This window comes from Musa acuminata, chromosome BXJ1-6 (genome assembly GCF_036884655.1).
Source record: "Musa acuminata AAA Group cultivar baxijiao chromosome BXJ1-6, Cavendish_Baxijiao_AAA, whole genome shotgun sequence".
Taxonomy (NCBI): Eukaryota; Viridiplantae; Streptophyta; class Magnoliopsida; order Zingiberales; family Musaceae; genus Musa; species Musa acuminata.
In genome coordinates this window covers 40,835,859-40,843,615 of record NC_088332.1, presented here as the reverse complement: position 1 = coordinate 40,843,615, position 7,757 = coordinate 40,835,859, and positions in this window count along the sequence as shown.

The window sequence follows — 7,757 nt, the reverse complement described above, 5'->3', positions numbered from 1 at the left end:
CAAAGGGCAGTTCCGTCATTCAAGTTTATTTAGAGTTTTTCTTTTAAGACAACTCTCACCTTTAAAAATTAATAAAATAATATTTTACTTATAATAATCTTTTTTTATTTTTTATTTTTTTCTCATCTTACCCACATCCTCTATCATCATTTTTTATTTTTTACTTATTAAAATAATATTTTTTTCTCATCTTATTATACTCTTTTTTTTCATCTTATTATAATATTTTTTATTTTATTTTCTCCTAACCTACCTCGTCATGGCTATCGTCAATTATCATTTTTCGTCTATCATCGATTATAACCCTTCAGCTCATGCTCCAATCTTGTTTATCGTTCCTTCGATATTATCCTTCTTTAAAAAAAAATTATATTTATTTATAAAAAAACTAATTTTAAAATGATAATTATAAATAATAAATAAGGATTTTGGTCGTAAACTCACTTCTCATATGTGGTTACATCATAATCAAATCAGAAATATTAAAACTAATAAAAATATTAAGACTAATAAAAACTTTGGAATAATAAACATTGATAATATTAAAATTAATAATAATATCAAGACTAGTAGAAACTTTGAGCACTAAGGAGGACTAAAAGATTATAATGGGTAATTTACTAAAAATTTACTAAAAAAATAAAGGCTTTTACCAAATAATATCCCTATATTTAGTTTTTACCAAGGGCATTATTTTTTTTTTAGCTTTGACTGAAAATATCTTTAATGAAATTATAAAAATATAATGATATGAACATGATTATTCAACTAATCTTAACTATCATTTAATTGAACCTTAACTATCTAGTCTTTACTCATTTCTTGTTCCTCCTCCACCTTCTGCTTATACTTTATGACGTTATACTCGAGTTATATTCATTCACAAAATATATTAATTTTTATATAAAATTATCATATTAATTTCTATATAAAATTACCCTAAATTACCTAGAAAATTTTGTCCTAATTTCTATATGAAACTTGAGTTATCTTGAAAGTTATACTTATTCACAAAATATGTTAAAAATATTAATTTTTATGTAAAATTATCTTAAATTCATCATAAAACTAATCATAAAATTTTATATTTTTTATATTTTATGTTGACTTAGTTGCGCTCGAAATTGAACTAACTTAAACTCTATTACTTAACCTATTTTAAGATTAATGCTTTTTTATTTCTAGATAATTTTAAGATAATTAATTATCAAAATTTGAGAATTCTATTAGAACATGATTCTAACAAAAATTATACTTATGTTTTTATTTTATGATAAATTTATATAAACATTAATATATTTTTAATAGGTTCTACGAATAAATTGTAACCCGAGTATAATTTGAATGTAATAGGATTTTTCTAGACTAAACTATGAGAATGAGGAGGTAAAGGAGGGGAGGAAGGGAGCAGTGGAAGAGTAGTAGAAGGTGAAGGAAAAGGAGGAGGAGAAAACTAAAGGAGAGGGGAAGGAGGTAACAATGGAGATAGAGTGGGAGGAGGAGGACGAGAATGAGCGGGAGGTGGAGCGGGAGATTGAGTGGGAGAAGAAGGAGGTGATAGGGTGAGAAAGAGGAGGTGGTGGAGTAGGAAGAGGATAAGATAGAGGTGGTTCATGGGTTGATAGAAGAGATCTGACTCGACACGATTTGGTCTAAAAAGATATGACTCGGATCAAGATATTTCGATTGGACTGAACTGATCCACGGATCAATTTGGCTTGAAATAACATAATTCAAGGGCATTATCAAGATTTTTAATAATAAAGATGTCCCCAAGTAAAAATTAAATACAGGGCACCATCTAGTAAAAAATCATCACTAGAATTTCTTTCAATAAATTATCTAAAAATATTAGAAAGTAATATTGACCATTAAGTATCAAAATTTTTAAAAATCCACCATATAGAGATAACCTCAAGAAAATCTGTCAGTAATCCATAAATTTATTTATTTTAGCATGGTATTTTATTTATATATTTATTTAAGAGAAGAAAAACTATATTTTCTTAACTATATAATACAATTAATATTCTGCTCACCAAAGTATAAAAGAGTTTGAAACTATTGAGGCCATCAGAGGATAAGAAGTTAATAAAAACTAGAATATGTTAACTGTGTATGAGAAATCTGCAACTTGTTAAAATAATACAAAAAAAAAATTAGATAGAGATAATAAAAAGACCAAAGGTTAATTCCTCCATATTTAAAATTTTAACCAATTCGGTCGCATTAGCCTCAACTTTTAATTTCTATATTTCATCTTGTTGAGCAACATAGATTGTCTTTACAATAGCCATTAATTTGTTATATCTATTGATACTCTTGAATTTGTGATGTAGTTTTCATCATTTGCATGAATTAGAAATCAATTTCTTCGTTTTGAATATCAATATATATTAAGTTATTGAAGTAGAATATGACAATATGAGTATATTGGGTTTCTTCAATCTTGTTAATTTAAAGATAGTTGTTGCTAGCTATTAATTCATTATATCTATTGATACTTTTGAATTTGTTCTATATAATCTTATAGCTTTTATTGTTTGCATGAATTAGAAAATCAATTTCTCTATTTTAAATATCAATATATATTAAGTCATTGAAGTAGAATATGACAATATGAGTCTCTCTCTCATATTGATATTTGTACATAGATAAACCTTATATGGATCATGTGCTTCTTATAATCATGATCTAAATTTTCATTGATTTTAGTATTTAAATTTGATGTCAGACCTCTCCTCATAAAAAAAAAAAAAAAAAACCCACACCTAATTGGTTAAAGGGCCCAAAAAAAAAAGAAAAAAAATAATCCATCCAAGTTATTCAGAACTAATATTTATGGACCTCCATGATACCAAGTTATCCACAAAATTTATAATTTTTTAAACAGTGCTTTTCAACAAAAGAGAAGGATTCTAATTATAGTGGGATTTTTTTTATAATGAAGACAATCACCTATTACTTTAGTAAACAAAATATTAAAAAATGCTTGTAAGCCAACTTGGATGATGATTGCCCTTTATGATCTATCTTCCAAACCAATTGATCATCATGGGGAACATCAGATACATCCATTTTAGAAATAGAAACAAAAGGTATGAATCCAAACAATTGATATTAGACTTTGATTCCATGATCCTAAATTCTCACTGAATAAATAATAATAGTACATAACACTCAGTCAAAACTTATTTACTTACTCTTTACTATTGTACATATTAGTGTCAGATTTGATCTTCCATTTACACCATAGAATTAAGATAACCTATCTCACTTCCTAAATATTATAAGGTCTTGATAATCAGATTTTCTAGAGATTGAATACTTTTTGGGATGTCTCCTTTAAGGTGAATTCTTCACGTCCCAAGCACACTACCAACAAAAAAAAAAAAGCACCTAAGAATTGAAAATAGAGACTCACACACACACACACACACACACACACACACACACACACATATATATATATATATATATATATATATATATATATATATATATATATATATATATATTATTGGTGGGCAAATATCCTTAGAAAAAAATATTATTTATAAGAATATCTCTAGCTCATGGTAACTTGATGGATCTAATTGATTGGGTTCTACTTATCAAGTCTCAATTAACCCAAAATATTGACTACATTAGTATATTATTTAGATATTAAAAAATACATTAATGGTTCAGGAATTTAGTTTTTTCAAATATTTTACGAAGAATGAAAACCTTAAGAGTTTTCTCTTTTCTTTTAGAATTTTAATTTTATATTATTAACTTATTCATCAAATATGAATTTCGTCGATAGTCTAGACGGGTTCTAGGACATCAAAATATGTAAGATTTCCTTCAATGATGTGTTTTTTTTTTTTCCTTACATGTACATAGGAGGAGTTTGTAACAAAGAAATAATACATTTTTACATGTCTTTCATATTTTTAGTTTATTCTTTCCCTTCTTACTAGAATGTGCCCATAAAGGAGGAACAAATTCAACCTCAATAAACTCACTCCTTAGGTTTAACAATTATATTCTTTCATAATTTTTAAATTATCATCGATTAAGTAGATCTTGATTATGGAAAACTTTTTTTAGTGATTTAACAAAACATTTATGAGTTTAAAGTTTGCTTCACTATGAAATTGATTGGGTTATGAGAGGAGGGAGAAGGTCGAAGAATGTTATAGTTCTAGTCGAGACTTTAAGATTAAACTATAAAACAAGAAAATATAGGATTGAAGTATAAATTTATAATAAATCTAGAATGATATCATGTACCTTTTGATAACATCATTAAATCTGATATATCGGATATCGTGAAGCCTTGAAAGATTTAAATATGAAAAACTAGACATTGTGGGACCATTATAATTGATGTAATTGAAGAACGATTGATGAGAAAATCTCAAGAAGGCTTTATAACTATATAAATGAGAGTAGAAAGTCTAATAAAAGATAATATAAGATACTTATGCCATCATGGTACTCCCAAGATTAGGATTGTCTTTTTTTTACCAATTACTTTGATCACAATCTAATCAAACCACTAATAAATCATATCCTATGTTATTGAATCACATAATCAAACATTCTTTTATTAGGCTCGTTGAGTAACTAAGATATAAAATAAAAAGCTAAAAATCATAATAAGAAACCATATTTATTTTCAAAATAAATTTATCCAATTAGATTATTAAATTTTTAAACGTTTGTTATATGTGTACATAAAGTTTACCTTATGTCCAATAAATATAATAATATTATATTAAGCCTAACTAATAATTTGAGATATAATGGTTGTGTTATTCATGCCATACATTCTCCATTATTCTACAACAATATATGCCTTTTCTAATATATTATATAGTGAACCAATAATTTTATCATAGAAAAAAATTTAATTATCATATTCAAACATACTATGTCCAAACTTCAATTATGTATACCTTATTTTTCTTTCTTTAATACAACATGTTGACCAAAATAAGGTAATTTAATTATGTTAATCTAATTTAGCATCTAGATTTTGGCCATGAGAATTGAGCAACAAAGAGTTAGTCAACTCGAATCGAGCCCAATACCCAACTTGTCGAAGTCCAATAAGCTAGTCAATGTTGAGCTCGACAAAATTAGGTAAAAAATAGGCATTTAGTATGAAATTAGATTTGATTGACAAAAATATGATTGCATTGTGTTTAATTTAAGTCAAAATACAAATTGAATAGTGAAAATTCAGTTTGGGTCAAAATATCTATTAGGTCAACTCAAACTCTACTAAAATCCTAATGATTATTACTATCAAATGACCTAAGAATTTTTGGGATGCTCAGAAATTAGGTTCACATGCTAGTCCTAGCATGACTAAGGCATTCATTTGTCTAACCTAACAGATCTAATCTTTTAATGGATGATGTTGTCTATCATTCCTATTCCTCTTGGAGTTGGACCAGCGTGTTACTACTCAAAACTTTTCTTTATTATAGCCAACTACAATTCCCAAAACACCTCGTTATCGGCCAAAATTGAATTCGGAGGGGACAAATGTATTAGATAGTACTAAGCATCGATTATGGGGCGTGGCTAGAGATAGTTAGATATTTTTGCATAATTTTATAATCTGAATGCAACATATGTAACCACCATTACATAGTCAGCTAGCCTATGAGCTAAGTCGTTGTGCTCATTGTCTATGTTAGAAGTTAACCATGTTGGCCTCCTTGACCAACCATAGTCTATAAGCTGAGTCATTGTCCAATTTCTATTTTGTATATTTCTAATGATTTATCATTTGTAAAACTAATTTCTATCATTGTCAAGTAACTATTCAAATTTTTAAATTTTAAATTAAAAAATCTTTATTATCATGAGACGAGACCCTTTGTTTTAATTTTGTTACCACATGGTATGTTTAGAATATTTTCAAAACTGTTTTTGTAATAAAATTATGTTAAGAAAACTTCTCAATTGAGAAAATGGAGAATATCTCATCATAAATGATAATCTAAATCACCAATTTTTGATATTAAAGATAAACACAGACACAACAGCATTGATGATAAACCTCAATTCTGCAACACAGATTATTATTGGGTAGGTTAAAAATGTTGCATTAGCAAACTTATTACAAATGCTTTTTCGAATCATCATGCAGTAATGCAGCAGCAAACTGTGCCTCGATTACTGCCAGTTGGATCAGGAACACAGAGGACCGCCGTCGGGGAGTGGCCGGCAGCTTCGCATGGCTTCGCGCAATCTGCTTTAGTCTTGCATGGCCCAAGAATATCACAATCACCATCTTCATGCAAGGAGTAGTCTACAAATCCCCGCCATATCAGACTTATTAGAATAAAACCATCGAAGAAGAAAACATGGAAGCCACTTAGACAAAAGTAAAATGTTAGAACTAATACAATTACATACTGGTAGACTGAGCAGTCATAACTAGGCAACCAAGAAGGAGAGCAAGCATCATCGTGGAGTATCGAGATGCCATTGTTTCCAATGTGGATTCTTTTTTATGCATGTAAAAAGACGGAGAGTGGCCTTTAAATAGAGAAGAATATAACATGCTTAGAGGATATCATTCGAGAATTCGCTCCTGTAGAGCAAATTCAAAAGTGGATTTGGTAGAAGGAAAAGGGAGCATATTAGTTCAAAACTCATCTTTTTTTTTATTTTTATATTTGAAAGTAAAATTATTGCTTACTTGCTTACTAATTAAGTGGGAACAAAACTGATGTTGAGATTCGGCTCCCCTTGGTAGTGATATCCTGACATCTCCTAGTAAAGTTAGATAATTCATAAGCCAAAGTATTTGTGTCTCTAATTATCTAACTATACGATGAAAATTAGTTACATATGGACAACATCCAATTCCAAGTAGAACACAATAAAATATTCTTTGAAGTATCAAACATTTAGATAATATTTCTTTAAATATTCAGATCGGAGATGGTTGGCTACAAAGAATAAATTTTTCATTACTGTACTATACTCTCTTCTCACTCCTCCTACCACCACTTTGGGACTCTCTTAAGTTTTGGAGGGGTTTTTTTTTTTTTTTTTTTGTAGAAGCACTCTTGTCAATTGTTGTTACTATTGGAGGGAAGCAAAAACTAGATAGTCTCAAAAGTTAAACTCTACATCCACGACTTATAAAGATTCGACTGATTAATTAATCTCGCATTGTGCCATGGTTCATTTTTTTGACTAAGCCGCTCTATTCTTAACTTGGAATACCTTATTGACACTTAGAGATAATATTTTTTTTACTCTAGAAGGGCTTGTTGGAAAACTTGGAGGGTGACATCACATGCATAGTGGAAGAATATTAAAAAATAAAATCTCTAATTTTTGAAAGATGTGTTCGACATCGTGCGAAGATTGGAGCATAAAAATCATGAAACTTAAAATTATGTATATAAAAAATTATGTTACCAAGTGAGATCGTATATCCCTGAATCTCTATATATCTATAGGAGAGGGTGAAAGATGTCAAGTGCTCTCCTCTCAAGTGATGATCCACAGAGCAAGGCTACGACGATGCTAATCAAAACTCTAAGCCTACTATATGAGGAGGAAAAGGGGAGGAGAATTGGAGAGGTAACCCAAAAAGGCTCTAACCTATGAACCATTGTTTCCCTCCTATTTAAAGAGGTCCCCTGTCAACTTAACCCTAATGGATCCTGCCCTACTGGATATTGGATCTCAATTCAACTACTCAATTCTCTTAGATTAGTGTATCTCTATCTAATAGT